Raw genomic sequence first — 16,364 nt, forward strand, 5'->3', positions numbered from 1 at the left:
AGTTGGTGGCTAGTGTGTGGTGAAGAGTTCAAGCTTTTCAGCGACTATTTTTTAATGTTTTGAACTACACATTAGATGTACGAACTGGATAACGCTGAACACATGATCCATAAACTATACTGTGAGACAGGTATTTGCACTGGGCAGGGAACCCTGAGGTGCGCTGTTTGACACTGTTGAAACTTCATCTCCGTTGAGACATTATCAAGACCGTGCAGAGCTTCTGCTCAGTTTTACGTCCTGTATAAATGTTGGTAAACCGACCCGGTTCTCACGTTTACACCTGTAGACTACTGACGATGGGACAGTGGGGTAGTCTACTGATGTAAGAGTTCGCTCGTCACACCGAAGACCCTAGTTTGATCTCGCACATGGTACCAATGCACCACAAATACCGCTGCTGTAATGCAAAAGAACCAGGTCACCCAAGCAGCAGCTAATACGCACATGAAATAAAGCAAAGTTACACCAACGTCTGACGTGTCAAGAGGTCACATTGCGACGATCTTTTATTGCTTTGTGAGTTTGTTCGTTTGACGACGACGCCTGCAATATTTATGCTTTATAATAACGCTCTGTAAATAATCGACTCTGGACTAGAAAATACACTGACCGACAGCATGAGTATCAACTGAAACAATTAGGATGCGAGGATATGTGTCAGCCAAGTCAACGAGTGAGCTTACTTTTGGGCCGCACTCAGGAATATTCCAGTATATAGTAAACACTCGAGTATGGAGCAGACAATGCGATGACCAACATCATGAACACATATGCACGTAAATGGGATACGATAACATGTATCAACCAAGTCAGCAAGTCTGACCTCCCTATCTCATTGACTGCCTCTTTCAACATGCGTGGGATTCTGGCAACTCAGGAATTCTAACCCGTATCTTTGGAGCCACGTAGTGATAGCCATTAAAATGAATATCTACTGAAAAGTGAGTGGAATGCCATTTTTTGTTGATGGATGAATACAGCTTTTTTAGACACTCATTATTATTATTTAATAGACTGCAGATTTGAGTGGATGTTTTTTTTTAAAATATATACTCTTCAAAACGTAGGGGAACTGTACGATGTACGATTGTAGAAATTGGGAGGTATATGGGATTGGATCAGTGTTGACACAATAATAATAGATGTTTTGAGAATGCATCACCACATGGATTCCATTCAAAACAAAGCTGTTCGTTTAGCTATCCCCTTGTTAGCTGACTGGAGTATGACATGAAACTTTCCAATTTTCAGTCAGTAGTGTGTGATTTGATCCTGAAACAAATATCGGAAAAATGGTCTACAGTTATTTATCGACCTACCTGAAAAACGTCACGATTCGTAATGACACCCCATGCACGTGTAGGAGGCTACCACGATGTGCACGTGCTTCCCATGCATTGTGTTTGCGTGTGGTGATAACGTGAATTGATGGTACATACACAAGATGAATGTCATTGTAACGTTCCTCAATGTGTTTTCTTCCTACCAGACTTCACAGTTCAGTTCCCCTACTTTTTTTGAAGAGTATATATCGCCGTGTATGCCTCCGCCTCTGGATCACTGGAATACTGATACAAGAGGCGTAAAATCACGGTTCTCGTCATGTCACTCATAAGTCTTTGGATGTATGGATAAACTCTGCTGCTATATGAACAGTTCTCAGGTAAGGAACCGTGGTCAAAGGAACGCTTCCTCACTTGACAGCAAGTGAGATTTCCCGTAAGGCGTTTTCTCGCAGCACAACAACAAAGATCAGAGATGCAGAACAGGATGCCATTGGTTAAGAATAAAGTGATTATTGTTTCGGTACAGAGTCTTACACTGTTTTCAAGATAACAGAACTACCTGGTATAGGAATCTACACGCTCGTTCCAGAAAGCAAGAAGTCGTCATCCTTAAAGTTCTATGCTTTATCACTGACTTCATAACCCCTAGAATGCCGGTCAAACAGTAACAGTGGAGTAATCAGTGAAACTGTAAAATTTACCAGTTCTATTTTAGGCAGCTAAATGTAACTGGACACAGTCGATCTAAAGACCCCAAATGCCACTGACAATGGTCGATAAACAACTGTAGACACCTTATTTACACAGATAGCTAAAACAACGTTCTGACAAGACAATAACCCAACTCAGTCGACCAAATATCACCTGTGAGTTAGTTACCTCAACGCTCAAGATATTGTTTTGTAAGCTAGTGAGAAATGACTGCTGAGTGCAACCCCAAAATAGGTCTCTTACACATTTGAAAAACTGCAACCGGTCCTAAATTAATTCCTAGACCAAGGGACATAACTCTATGGGATTGGCCTTCTGTCGGTAGAAGGCGCTAGAGTTGCAACGTTGCATTGCTATGTTTTAGCAAAGAACACATGTAAGCCACATTCAGTTAAGGTGATTGTACAGACAGTTCACGTCTTTATATTGTCTTATGGAGTGAATGATGATATGGTATTACTTCATCAGATATGTTGATACAATGCTGTCGCTGTACTTCACTAACGAATGCATTGCCAACCTCACCCACACAATGTCCCACGCATGACTGGTAGACCTGTGCTAACGTAGCCTCAAGGTTGCAATCACATTACTAAGAAGATATAACCGCTTTAGATGTGTCTATTGTGTTAAGTATATTAACGATACATTGTGCTGTAGGCATCTACTGTTTAGCGCTTTTGTGTTCGATTGCTCTATAACGAGTTTGGGTTATATATTGAGAACTATAAACATGATAGACTGTTGTGAAGATAAGTTAACTATAGAAATCAAGTGTTTTGATCTCTCTTTGCACACATCACAGCTTGTGGCCTCTGTTTGGACATGGCTGTTAGGGCTGTCTCAGATAGGTTGTACATAATACCAATTTGCTTTTCATCGCTTTAATGCCTGTTCTCGCACTCATGCTTTATGTGTGTCGAGTCGGTCCAGTCACTCCGTTCATCAAAGAGGTGATCAGAGAAGACAGTAGGACATGAGTAAAGAATCAGACGAAATTTTCATTAATTTAGTGGGAATGAGGAATAACGAACGATTCAATTAAATAACCATCCATTATCAATATCTACTCAAGCGATCGACACAAACACAACACGGTCCTATTTGACAATGAGTCCACAGACAATAATGGAATTACTGATCAATTTGATTAAACCGCATGAGGCATCTAGGAATATGCTAAAGTGAATGTTCACGTACATGGTCTTGTGTCTTGTTTTGGGGGCATTGTATCATCCTCGATAATCTCCAGGGTATACGTTAATATAATATAACATATTTGATTTTGTTTTTGTTTTGTTTTTTTGCTTTTGTTTTTTAATTTTAATTTTTATTTATTTATCATCCTTAAAGTCAGCATGAAATTATATATATAACACTTTATTTCCGTTCAAAGTATACAAGGTCTTTGCTTACAAGCACAGAACACAGTTTTATATGCTGTCCTTGTATTATTTTTGTAAACATAAATTGATTGTACTGTAGAAAACAAGACAAATATATCGTAAAATGTTTGTGCACCTGTGGAATCTGATGCACACCCATTCCATGGTCTCGAGAATTGATATTAGAAACATATTTTGGTAACATCAATTGATTATACTGTAGAAAACGGGGCGAGTATACCGTAAAATGTTTATGGCAAAAACCTGCACGAAGCGAATCATTAGACATCATTGTCCATGATATGAGATTAAATATTTTATGACTATGACAATTCCTAATACTGAATATTGCCGATTATGTGAAAAACAACAATCTGTTTATATGAAATTATGATACTGATATGATACTGGTGCAGCAATATAAAGATCACCAGTAGCTGAAAGCCGATCACCATACTAGGTTTAAATTATTGTTGTTGCACTGACAGGTGTTGCTTTAATTTACTTATACTTATTGTAAAATCATACCTTATTTGTTGTTGCGATATGAAATATCGCCGATGTGAATAACATCTTAACTCACCCACTCAATGACTCTAAATTAGTTAACTACAGTGCAAATAGTATGGGGATACATTTTCGTACACCACTTCTGCAAAAAACTACTGAGAGTGTTGGCCATTGTGTTCTATTATGATTTAATGCCTTCGTACATTGATGGATTTCATTGCATATATAACAATTGATATTGTAGATAGGTTCCCCGTTGACTATGTTAGTAGTGGCTTACATAGACTGGTAACCACCCCCCTACCTTTTGGACGGATACAATGAAAACCGAGTGAGAATGACACAAGCTACTGTCTTATACTGATTTAGTTGGGAAAACACACTCTTTGGATACGGAAGTCTATCAGTGGGTCCTACCACTTAATTCGTGATTTGATGTGAAACTACATGGGATTATCGTTATGGCTATGTGACTTTTTCTGAGTTAGACCCAATCTTCAGTAACCCATGCTTGTCGTGAGAGATGACTAATTTGTTTGACACAAACCATAATAATACCCCTTGCGTCGATCGATGCTCATGGTGTTGATCACAGAATTGTCTGGCCCTGACGCGATAATTTACAGACCGCCATCATATACAGTAAAAGCTGTCAAAACCGGCACGCAATGGGACTGAGTAAATAATCCAGGTTGGACAATGTGACGGATTTTAGAGTTGATGATAAATGTACAAGTCACGAATGGGGCTGTGACTTAATGCCGGTGTTGGCAACTTGCCGGATTGGACAGATGCCGATTTTGTCAGCTTCTGCTGTAGTTGGGATATTGCTGAGTCGTAAAACTAAACTCACTCACGACGTGGCATTTGGGTGGCGATAGTCGTTCAACCTGCCTAGCCACTGTCCGAGGTTCAAAACTGTACTAACATAAAGAATGTTCTTTTTACCCTCGAATGAGACTGCCACCCGTCAGATTTGTAGTTCATTCTACCTCATCTACAATGTCATGCTTCAGTGGCCAACTGGCCATTTTCCAACTGTGGCTAGAGGAAGCCGAACTGAAAAAAACTATGTTGTTGGTCATGATTACATTGATCCAACTGCGTTGATTTTATTTCAATCGACAGCCAGATCACTATTTGGAGTGCTACATTTAACTACGCAGGGACTGTGTAAATATCAATGATAAACTCTGCGCCAAGAAAGCTGCGATATTAAAATGCAAGTGATCCATGCTTGTAGCATAGTCCATGTATGAAGCATGGACAAGCTGCCACCTAACACAGCGGTGCAGCTGAGCACTTAATGGTCAGGCCTTTGGCTGCATCCTCTATATGAAATGTCCAAGCGGTCTGCAGATATGGTTGGATGGAAACAAGAGAACTAATGTACAGCATTATTAATGTCTGTAGAAGTAAATAACCTGAACATGAATCATTACTATCAATAATGTGTTGTTTACCGCGCGTATGCGGATTCCACACAATGTCAAACAAATAAGAAAATGAACATACCCTCTTGATGCGGATATATAACCGTCATGGCCATAACAAAAGGCACATGTAATGCCAATTACACACCGGATGATCACAATGGTTGATTACCCATTAAGAAATTCTGTAAGTCAGTTAATTACGATTGACCTCGGGCAGTGCGGTGAAAGCCAATATAGTGTATGCGATATTGATACCAGGGATTTTTGGTGAATATGCTTTGATAATGCGTGGTCGGACTGCTATATAAAGGTAAGGGCATGGTGAATCCATGTTCATATCTTCATCAACAATGTCTGAGATACGGACACATTCGGAGAGGAAAAGTGCCTGGAACAATGATCGGTTAACTGACATTGGAGAGCTGTGGACTGAATTCACTCAGAACACTGGGTTCCACGGTGTCAACAAACTAAGGCCTGGAAACTACAGAATCCGGTGGTGAGTGGGTTGCCGGGCATAAATTCTAAATGTGTATGTTTGTGTAGTTATGCGTCAGTTTAAAAACAGCTCTGCCGCAACACGATAGGGCGTTTTGGGGTATTGTCCCCACAGATTATTGTCATAAAAGAATCGAAACCGGTCTGGAGAATGATAAGATATTACCCTGAAAAGTAGGTTTCGCTGGGAGAATGCTATGGACTTACGGTACTTCTGTAAACTGCATAGACCACAGCTGCATAATACCATTCTCGTTCCCTGGAGAGGAAATTGGTCTTAACCTCGCTTCACCAAGAGGTCGAGTGGCCAGGCATGCTGACTTAGACCAAATGTCAGCGTATCCTTGATGTGTAGATCGATGTTCATGCTTTTGGTCACTGGGTTGTCAAGACGAGGCTCTATTATTTAGAGATGGAACCATACAGCTGGACTATAACTGAGTGCGGCCTTTACCAACAGAACTACGCTGGTGGTTGTTAACAATGTTTGACAAGTTCATAACAACTTGTGCGTTCAAACATCTGGTAAATATTATATTCTCTGGCAAAGACAAAGAATACTCTGTCAGGGGAACAATAATTGTACAGTTAGAAAGACCAAATTGCATCTCATAATTCTAATTCAAATTAGAAAACTTATTCACTTATTGCACTACTAGCTGACCATTTTGGAATATAAATTTTGCTATTATTTTTGTTGACAGTGTTTATTGGATGGTGGTCGTGTTTGCGATGTCTGCTTACATGTCCTACATCTTAACGAAAGAACTGATGAATTACTACAGATACCCAGTGATTACCAACACAAAGATGGAGGTCCTCGAAGAACTGCCGTTCCCAGCTGTCACCTTCTGCAACATGAGTCCGTTCAATCTGAGCAAACTTAGAGCAGTTGATAGTTCACTTGAAATGTTCTTCAAAAAACAAAGCTTAGCTGACACAATGCCACAGCCAATAAATTGGACGGACCCAAACTATAGTGGATCCGCGTTTCAGGATAGCCAGAGCCGCGCTTGGTGGCAAAACCTGAGCATGATCCCTGACGAAATGTTCTACATGTGTTTGATGAATGGGGCTCCATACATACCGTGTGCAACAGCGATGAAACCTATCTATACAGCCTCTGGCTATTGTGCAACGTTCAACTGGAATGCTTCGGATGTGGCTAAAGTGCGAGTGACAGGATCGAAAAACAATCTGGTCCTGTATGCCAAAATTGACCAGGAACACTATGTCGTTGTGAGCGAACTTGCCGCTGGATTAAAGGTATGGTTGTATCATAGTAACAGGACAGTTTGGCTATCAGTAGGTGAACAGTAATGTTTTAGACGTTATGACGCTGTACGTGACGCGACGGGGCGTACTTACATGTACTGACGCTGTCCGCCTTTTCTGGATCTGACTAAACTTGACTTACCTTTTTATACTCCACTTGAAATCCCACAACTTCATATCTAAAACTGGTTATATGCCTTTTGTAATCGATGTGATATACAATCGCCACTGTCACAATGCTATCACACCGGTGTAGGTTTCGTATCTGTATGACTGTTAAACTGACGGTGCCCAACTGACTTCCCTTTGTCATTCTAGTAAGCACTTGTATAAAGTGTCGGTGTCCTCCTTCATAACGATGCTTCGCTGTATCGTTGAATCTCTAATAACGATTACAAGCTGATCCAAGTCCCCGGTGTCCTGAAACACTTTACATCCAGAGGTTGATTATTTGGTGGATTCCGAACTGATGTGTGTATTTCCTGTTTGATGCTACACTCAGCGCATCTATAGTGACAGGACATATTTTAGCTTGTAATAGGCAAATTGGTGGTTGACATCATAAGCCTCTGCCTACTCGACGCCATCAATTCCTGTCGGTGGCCTGGTGATACGAGCACGGTTATGGGAGATAAATATGGGAAATATTTATGACATAATTTGCTGCTTAATTCAATGAAGATCACTTATAACGAACATCTGTGCAATGCACTGATTGTAGGTCACCCTGCATGATCCTCGTATCCACCCAGATTTAGTCTCATCCTCATTCCTCGCAGCTCCTGGTACATCTACAAACGCCATTGTTGAACGGTCAACGGTACGTCACTCCCTTCGAATTCGCTGCTACGTTCCTTCTGGGAAGATCCTATTCGACTACTTGCATGTATTCATTCTGGATACTATTGTTCTGGGTATTATATCTGCAACTGATCCTGGAGCTCAGATTTTATCTCAAAATCGCATGCGAAGTAAACGGATTAGTGTGTTGGTTTATCACTCTTTCAACATTTATCATAATTCAACTCATCTTATGACTGGGTGAATTTGGTTTTACGCCGCTTTTACAAATATTCAAGCAATTTATTACACAACAGGGAACACCAGACATCGGCTTTACAAATTTTATCCATTTTGGCAATTAAACCATTGTCTTTGGCGTGACGAACAAACATTCAAACGCTGATGTTTATGTTAAGCTATTCTATAAAGTGGTATCCATGTATTAAAATAATATACTCATGAGGGAGCACATGAGAGTACACTGTTCCTTTGTTTATTTCCAGAACTTTACTCCCAGTACAATACACACTGTGTGAAGAAAGTTGGAAAAGAATAAAGGAACACTTGTACTTTTTAATGTGATCTCTTATTTGTTTCCACGAGTATGTATGATCTATGTTCATCGTACAGGAGTCCACTTGTAAGTGCGTTGTTTCTCTTCTACAGTACCAGTATTTACCGCCGCCCTATCAAGCCATGAAGAACAGAACATGCGTGGACACTTCATCACCATCATTTAAGAACACTCTCCAGTATTTTGACATATACAGATACGGAAACTGCCTGAGGGAGTGTTTTGCACTAATAGGGCTCTTGAAATGTGGCTGTGTTTCATTAGGTGATGATAGTAAGTTAAACTGATGGAATATTATCCTTTATTGTATATCCATGTAAACTTAGGATAGTAATACGGGTTTGTAATACGGATGACGTGATCAAATTCCGTATTGCACCACAGATTCCGTATTGAACCGCTGCTTGTTCTACTTCCTCCAAAGCTTATTAAAACAGATTAATGCAAGCTAAGAGGGTTTCTTTGCACTCATGATATCTTTGAGTTCAATGCAAAATATCCAAATGCACTATCATAACATTATTTTCTCTCTCTCTCTCGTTACATATAGAGATACTTTAAATATAGAGATATAGAAGACAGACAAAGAGAGAGAGAGGCAGGGAGAGAGGGAGAGACTTTCTTGTGTAAAGCAAACTATAATAGTTTCCAACTGTATGACGCTAACGATATGAAACGTCTTTGTGTGTTTTGACCTGAACATTCAAAGACTCGGACATACTTGAAAATGTATTTTTGGATAAACGAATGCTTTACTGCAATAACGATAAAGGAAATATGGGCCCACACTTTCACTCGTTAACATAGTTTGTGTTCTGATACAGTAATGTAACACTACTGTGGCACTTCAATAATTATTATTTGCAAAGTTTAAGTACACCGTCATGTTATGTATCAAATGAGCCAGTCTGTGCACGTGTACAGTTACATTAATTTTGTAATTAGACATTACTGTTTCTAAATGATTTACAAAGTACAGTCGATCTTTTTATGATGTCATGGGTAGAGATCTCATCTGACAAATTACTTATACTTGGATGAGGTTAATTCTTGCCCTTTGTTTTCAGAATCTATGGGCAATGTTTGTTCTATTTATGACCACGCCACATACTTCGGACCAACAGTTGGTAAGTCACGAATAAGGCTTTTGTGGAATAAACAACTATCAGTTGACAACAGCGAAATCATAGACTTACCTAGAAGGTAGGTGTTCACGAAGGTCGCTTGGCATTTTGGCAGAGCGATCACGTCTCGGGATGAAATGAGATATTGTCTCTCTTAACATCACAACTCATCGTATACCAAGAATTATAGGAAGTTCCTTCTGTTCCGGTTCCCGTGTGTCACCTCGTTGTCTTTGGCGGGGTAGCCAATTTAGAAACATACGACGACTAAGCTGTACACACTTAAAAAGCCGCGCCCAAAACACAATCACGATTTACAATCCAAAACTCACACCCCGATGGCAAGTGCAATCAAGAAGTAATGTAGCCTGAGGTTTTTGTAGACAATAGCATGACTGTACTAAAGATATGATTCCCTTGTTTCCTCTATTCGAACAGCAGTCATGCTTTGTAAGTCCTTGCGACATATGCCAAAGTACTGCAAAATAGGAATCTTGTATCATTACATGAAACGAATCCGTGATCATATGGAAATTAAATCAAAACATTTCTGTGGGAGTATCTGTATTTGGAGGGTTTGTAAACAAAGTGTAATTCTGTATCTTGTATAATTAAGTAATAATTATTATTGGGTCAGAACATTTAGCGTTTGGAATGATAATAGTGCTATTAGTATTTTATTGGCAGGCCTTTAAGGTAGGTCTCGTTGATGATGTTTTGAAGTAAACGCGAGTCTGGCCGAAAAGAATTCTACGTTAGCGGTGATTGTCGTAAGTCCTCGAAAGTTCTTAAATCAGTGACTGCATAATATGTAAAGGCTAGTTGTCATGTTGTCGACACGGACACACACATATTTACTGGAGTAAATGCCAATCTCTGCCAATCTCCGTCAACGCTTGACCTACGCAACCGCTGCCTGACCACTCGTGTTACATTCTGCATAACTGTTTCTCACTCTCACATCAAGACTTCTGTCCGTTGACTTTATGTTTGTGACCCGTTACTTTAGAATTGAGTCAGTTGTATTGTATCTCTCCTGTGAATCTGTAAATTTTTGCCTTTGTTTTCTCAATATAAAGTATCATTGAACATATCATGATCAAACTTTGTCCGTGTTATATTTTTACTGGTTCTGAGGGGATTGCTTACGCTTTTGTCATGGCAAATTTTTAACCGTAACACTGTTGCCTACAACACCGCTGACCTTTCCTAAATAAGCAACTGAAACGACGGTATGTGGTAAGTGGCCTACAAACTCTGTAGTTCTTGAGTGAGTGTGTGTAATATTTAACGTCACCTCGCCAATCCGTCAACGAAGGACAGTAAAACAACTAGAATATCACACTTTCAAATAAAACTAGCATGAAAAGTTAAAACTAATAGCACTATTTAGACAATACAATATAAAAACACACAATAGATCGCCAACAACAGAAGGTAGATCACCACACTAGGAACCATGGGGACTTATAGTACTTTTGCTACCTACATGGACCCTAGTTGGATTTACACTATCCCTTCAGCTGCTGGGGATTGTACGCAAAGTTAGCCGAAATTAAAATGACATGAATACTACGATTAAAATCCTAGTAGACTTAAATTTACTGTGAATGTTTGTGGACTTATGTACCCTCTCGGGAGGACAATAATTTTACAATAATTCAACCTCCTTTGAGGGTACAGCCACCAACAATTCAAGTTACTAATCCAAACTACCAGTCATTAAAATACATCAGATTCTATTTACACAACATCGTATTCAAAATTCAACCAAAAAATCAATTTCTTTTAAATAACCAATAATGAAATGTGAATTAACGCTGGTAAAAAGATCCTTCATTGTTTTAACTGTAAAATCCCTTGTGATGGAGAATTCAACACAGTCAAGCAGAATATGTTTGACCGTGACTCTCTCATCACAAGGGATACAAAACGGAGGATCCTCACCTTTCAAAAGGTGCACATGAGTATATCTAGTATGGCCAATACGACATCGTCGTAAAGTAACCTCTTCAAATCTGGACTGACAGCCCAAGTAGGTGTAACCAATATACGGTTTTATTTCATGTAATTTATTTATACCTACTTGGGTGTAACAATTTCTTCTGTATCAGATCACGGATGTAGGTTCTAATGCTAGCTTTATAATCAGAGTATGGAATAAGAAGTGGTGTTACAGATTTGTTGAGTGCTGCATTGGCAGCAAGATCGGCCATTGCGTAACTGGAAATGCCTGCGTGGCTGGGTAACCAACAAAAGACGATGTGGTATTGGCCATTGGCAAGATTATTATACAATTCAATATTTTTTTCAATTAAAAGTAGATGTTTACAAGAGATATTTTTAATAGCCTGAAGGCAAGTGTCTGAATAGATTATATATTGTTTACGACTAGGGTGTATTTCAATATATTTAAGAGCTGTTAATATGGCGTTAGCTTCTGCTGTAAAAATAGAACTGTTATCTGGTAATCAAGACGATATTGTTCTGCATCCAATGACAGTGGCCTGTAGTTCTTATCACCACAAAACAATGTCTATATTCTGAAAAACACACACAGTAAGACACATGGTATGACCTGTACATGGTATGAGACACAGGGGAGAACTTTGTGAGAATAGTGTAAGTCCAGTCAGCTATAGAAAGTAATTTAAAATGTTTAACGTGTATTTCAGGGCAACTGATGAGTAACGCAACGTTTCATCGATCGTGCGGCTGCCAACTACCATGCTCGTTCGAGAAATATACAGTGAAGGTGTCATCATCAAGATGCGTCCATGGATATGATAATCCGGGAAACCATGTCGCCAAATGAGGAATATGTTAGGCAAGTACATACAGCTGAAAAATGTTTGCCATCCCCGATAATTGTTCGAAAATCAAATGCTTCCGCTAACAGGTGTCCCGGATGAATGTCCGTCATATTTGTAATGTCATAATGGTGTCATCGCCTTACATTGAATATATCTAAAGCTGTAAATGACAGGTGTTCAAATCCACACATGTATCTGTCAGTCACTAGCTGAAAGTGCACTTCAAATCTAGCTATTCAATTCCGTAGAAGAACCGTTAAGAAGAACGTGCTTGTATGGATGCACGCAGTGCTTGTCTAAACCAGTGTTATAACGTCCGCGTCACCCGAATGTCCGCGATTACGTCTATAGCATGGTTAAAGAGTTTAAGTTCCATGTAAAATCACTAAATGGTATTCCCTGTTCATAATTGCTAGTGCATGGACAGTAAAGCAGTGCTCAGTAATACGTACGACCATCATGAGCACAAACGCAAGATTCTACACGTCTTTGAATTGACCAAATGAGCCTTAAAGCTGCTATTGTGAAACGTTCTGCCATTCTCTCTGTAATGCTTGCTGAAGGTCATCCAAAGTCTAGGCGTAATCATGAAAACCGAAAACAGTATGTTCCAATTTCCAATAAAGCACCAAGAATGTGCAGTGGGATCAAGATCAAGTGACCTTGCAGGCCAGTCCATATGTGTGATGTTGCTGGCCTAAACAACATCATGAAAAACACTTTAAATTTCTCGGATATTTTCATCTACGGACATGCATTATCATAAAATTATTTCATAAAAATTAGGTTAGGACCCGTGTTTTTGTACTAGAGGAATGATTTCAGGTAGATGTACACCGATCAAGGTAGATGCGTGGAGAGTGGAGCACATTCCTGCCACACAGTTTGATTGTTTCTAAGGAGGGGTGTGTTACCTTTCATTAACATATCGGCAAAAATCGCTATCGCGATTGATAAAGATATTACACTGAATACACTTGATGCTCATTTTGTGTGTGTGTGAGGATTATATAATAGTAGTAAGGTCACTTATGCCGCTTAACTCTAATCTACACGGACATTCTAGAAGCTATATTATTACCCAAGACAATCGATAACTATCTACTAGACTCTGGGGGTTAATAGTCATATGACTTATCCCAGCGGGTACTCATTTTCCGTTGTGTGAACAGGGGCACGTGTGTTTCAGTACAAAAGACAATGTCTCTTTTTTAAATTTCAGGAACAATTATCTCGAAATACGAGTTTTCTATGAAGATCTGATTGTCCAGTCTACAGAACAAACACCACAGTATACCACTGAGACTATCATAGGTGAGTAACGCGATTTGACTACAAGATCTAGAATGTAGACAGCTATGTATTGATAACGTGTAATCTCACAGAGAGATGAACGTATTTTGAATACGTATTAACATAAAATAAATACGTAGATTAACATAACAATATATGATGATATATACCTTCAGAAACATCTGCCTACAACTGATGACAGCCTAGACTTGCCTTTTATATTGCCAGGAAACCTTGGGGGTCAGATGGGCATTTGTCTTGGAGCCAGCATCCTGTCTCTCACAGAACTTGGAGAGTTCCTCATATTTCTTGCCTTCACAATCGTTGTAAAATTGCGTAATCGTCGAAATAACATTATGAATACCCAGCCTACCTGTAACTAAAGTATCAGAAGATGCTTTCTGAATGTGGTGCATTTGTTTCGAAGTATGAAGCAGGATGTTTGAAGCAGTTATGATCTCAAGAAAGGACGAAGGCAAAATGGTACCATGATTCATTTTTATGACTTTTTGTCACTCCTTTGGGAATCATTGGGACAGCGAACGATGAAAAAGTCACCACTACTTGAATATACTAATAGGCAGAATAACCATGTTCCGCTGCAACAACTTGAGATAGTGGAAACCGTTCGCCACCCAAATATGATAAACCTTATGATAAACGCCTTACTGCGCTCTGTGCTAAACTATGCTGAAGAGGAACTCCATATCCTACTTATCTGTAGTAAGGAAAAGAGTAAGTAGTTGAAATCGTTGTGCGTTTACTTACTTGTAGCAACATTAATCATGTTAAAAAGACAAACAAGTCTCATTATGTACATTCCTGTCCACTGCGTTGAAATTAAGAAGTCAATCCACTATAAAAAATCATTATTTGTTCTATTTTCACAAAATATTCAGCAGGTTTGTATGATATATATTCACATTTTGTTTGTATTATGGGTCAGTGGCCTACATTGTTGAAATAACATGTCTGTCTATCTGAAATGTCTGATAAAATATGGTGGAAGGTGGGTACCGTCGGAGCTAGTCGAACACATACCAGCAGATGGACCACAGATGAAGACACGTACACTGACGCCATGCATCAAACGAAGTCCGACAGTAACGATAAAAAAAAAGTTAACTGAAAGCAGTCTGACCTCCCCAGGCACGCCCATGCGTATCACGGAAGTGCAAAGATAATCATTAGAAAACCTGACATTTGACCAGTGTCGAATACATCGGTTCGAAATGTGTATACCTACTGCTTTGACGTTTTTGATAATATGACGGTTTTTAGGGTGTAGCACCAAACGTAGCCATCATGCACTGAGATGGGGTGCGTGTGGAACGTTTTCAAATTGCCGAACCCGAATGCACTATTCAGTAGCATTTAAGGTTTCAAACTATTCAATTTGACTTTCGAGTGCGTAGAGAGAAGGGGCCCCAACCGACGCCTGTCGTCATGATTCTGTTTGTAGGAGTGTTAATCTGCTGTAAAGCTGAACGCAGTATCCAGTCCACGACGACTACTATCAATTTCCAGCACGTAAACGGTTTAAAAACCAACAAAAGTAGATGAAACAGGTTGCAACTGTAACATGAGTGTAATCAGCAAAGTTGACCGAAATTATGGTCTACAGATTATGGTCTACAGATTATGGTCTACAGATTATGGTCTATGCAAGTTGTTCACTGATCACGAGGGGGCATGGGTTGAGGTACCCTCGATGTTTGTTTATGTTCCCTGAGTCGAAGTTCGAGGGGAACATAAACAAATATCGAGGGTACCTCAACCCATATTCCCGAGGGACCAGTGAAGAACAAATTTATCTTACCGAACACATCCATGTTAATGTTGACCTGCTTGAAGCATGTTTATCGAATCATACACTTCAGCCAACCTGTTTGAATCTTGCCTCTTGATGTTTTTTCCCCCTTAGGTATTGTCGTAATAAAGTCGTCGCGATTTAATTTTTAATATTCGTATGGACTATATTTGAACGTTTTGTCGATATCTATTTATTGGAAAGAGAGTCAAATGTTTTCATAGCCATCGCTAGACTTTGCGGAAGACACAAGAAAAACACATTCAGAGTAATTTCCATACATCAGGCGTCATCGGGGTGTATTGTAATGCACCTCGCTTGTACACAGTGTACATTGTGAATAATGGAAGAGCGCTCAGTCCGTCATACAGCGACATGTATGTGTGAGGTAAGGTAACATATCTGGTCCAGACCTGTAGACATTATCTGAGATAATGTCAAATTAATCCAATGCCACACAGATAACTTAATCATACTACTATTTAACAGAAATGAACATTTGGCTATTAGCCACTAGCTTTCATAGTTAGACCACCTTCCTGGGCATCAAAGTGACTCTCGATACATGCTACTCTCGAGGATTGATGTCGTCACTTTGGCCACAAGTCGATGCATGCAAAGCTAACCAATGCTAAGAACGTAATTGTAATCACCAATATAACACCACTTGATGTTACACAAGTGAAATACGTTTGACTCACTGCCATGGGTATACCAACTGAATCATTATTTCCTTTTAGTTATTACATTGTAATTAATCACAATATTACATAAAATGATTGATTTCCCAGTCAATGTAATCCGTGAAATAACGACAAACAAAATGAAGTAAGTTCCCGATGAGACTCGACCGGAGTAATACT

General features: G+C 39.4%; 1 pseudogene; it reads left to right on the top strand.

The window, feature by feature from the left end:
* The first annotated feature begins 5,747 nt into the window (after positions 1–5,747).
* On the top strand, positions 5,748–14,074 carry LOC137271958 (acid-sensing ion channel 4-A-like; annotated as a pseudogene).
* Positions 14,075–16,364: the final 2,290 nt, after the last annotated feature.

The sequence above is a fragment of the Haliotis asinina genome, chromosome 2 (assembly GCF_037392515.1).
Source record: "Haliotis asinina isolate JCU_RB_2024 chromosome 2, JCU_Hal_asi_v2, whole genome shotgun sequence".
Lineage (NCBI taxonomy): Eukaryota > Metazoa > Mollusca > Gastropoda > Lepetellida > Haliotidae > Haliotis > Haliotis asinina.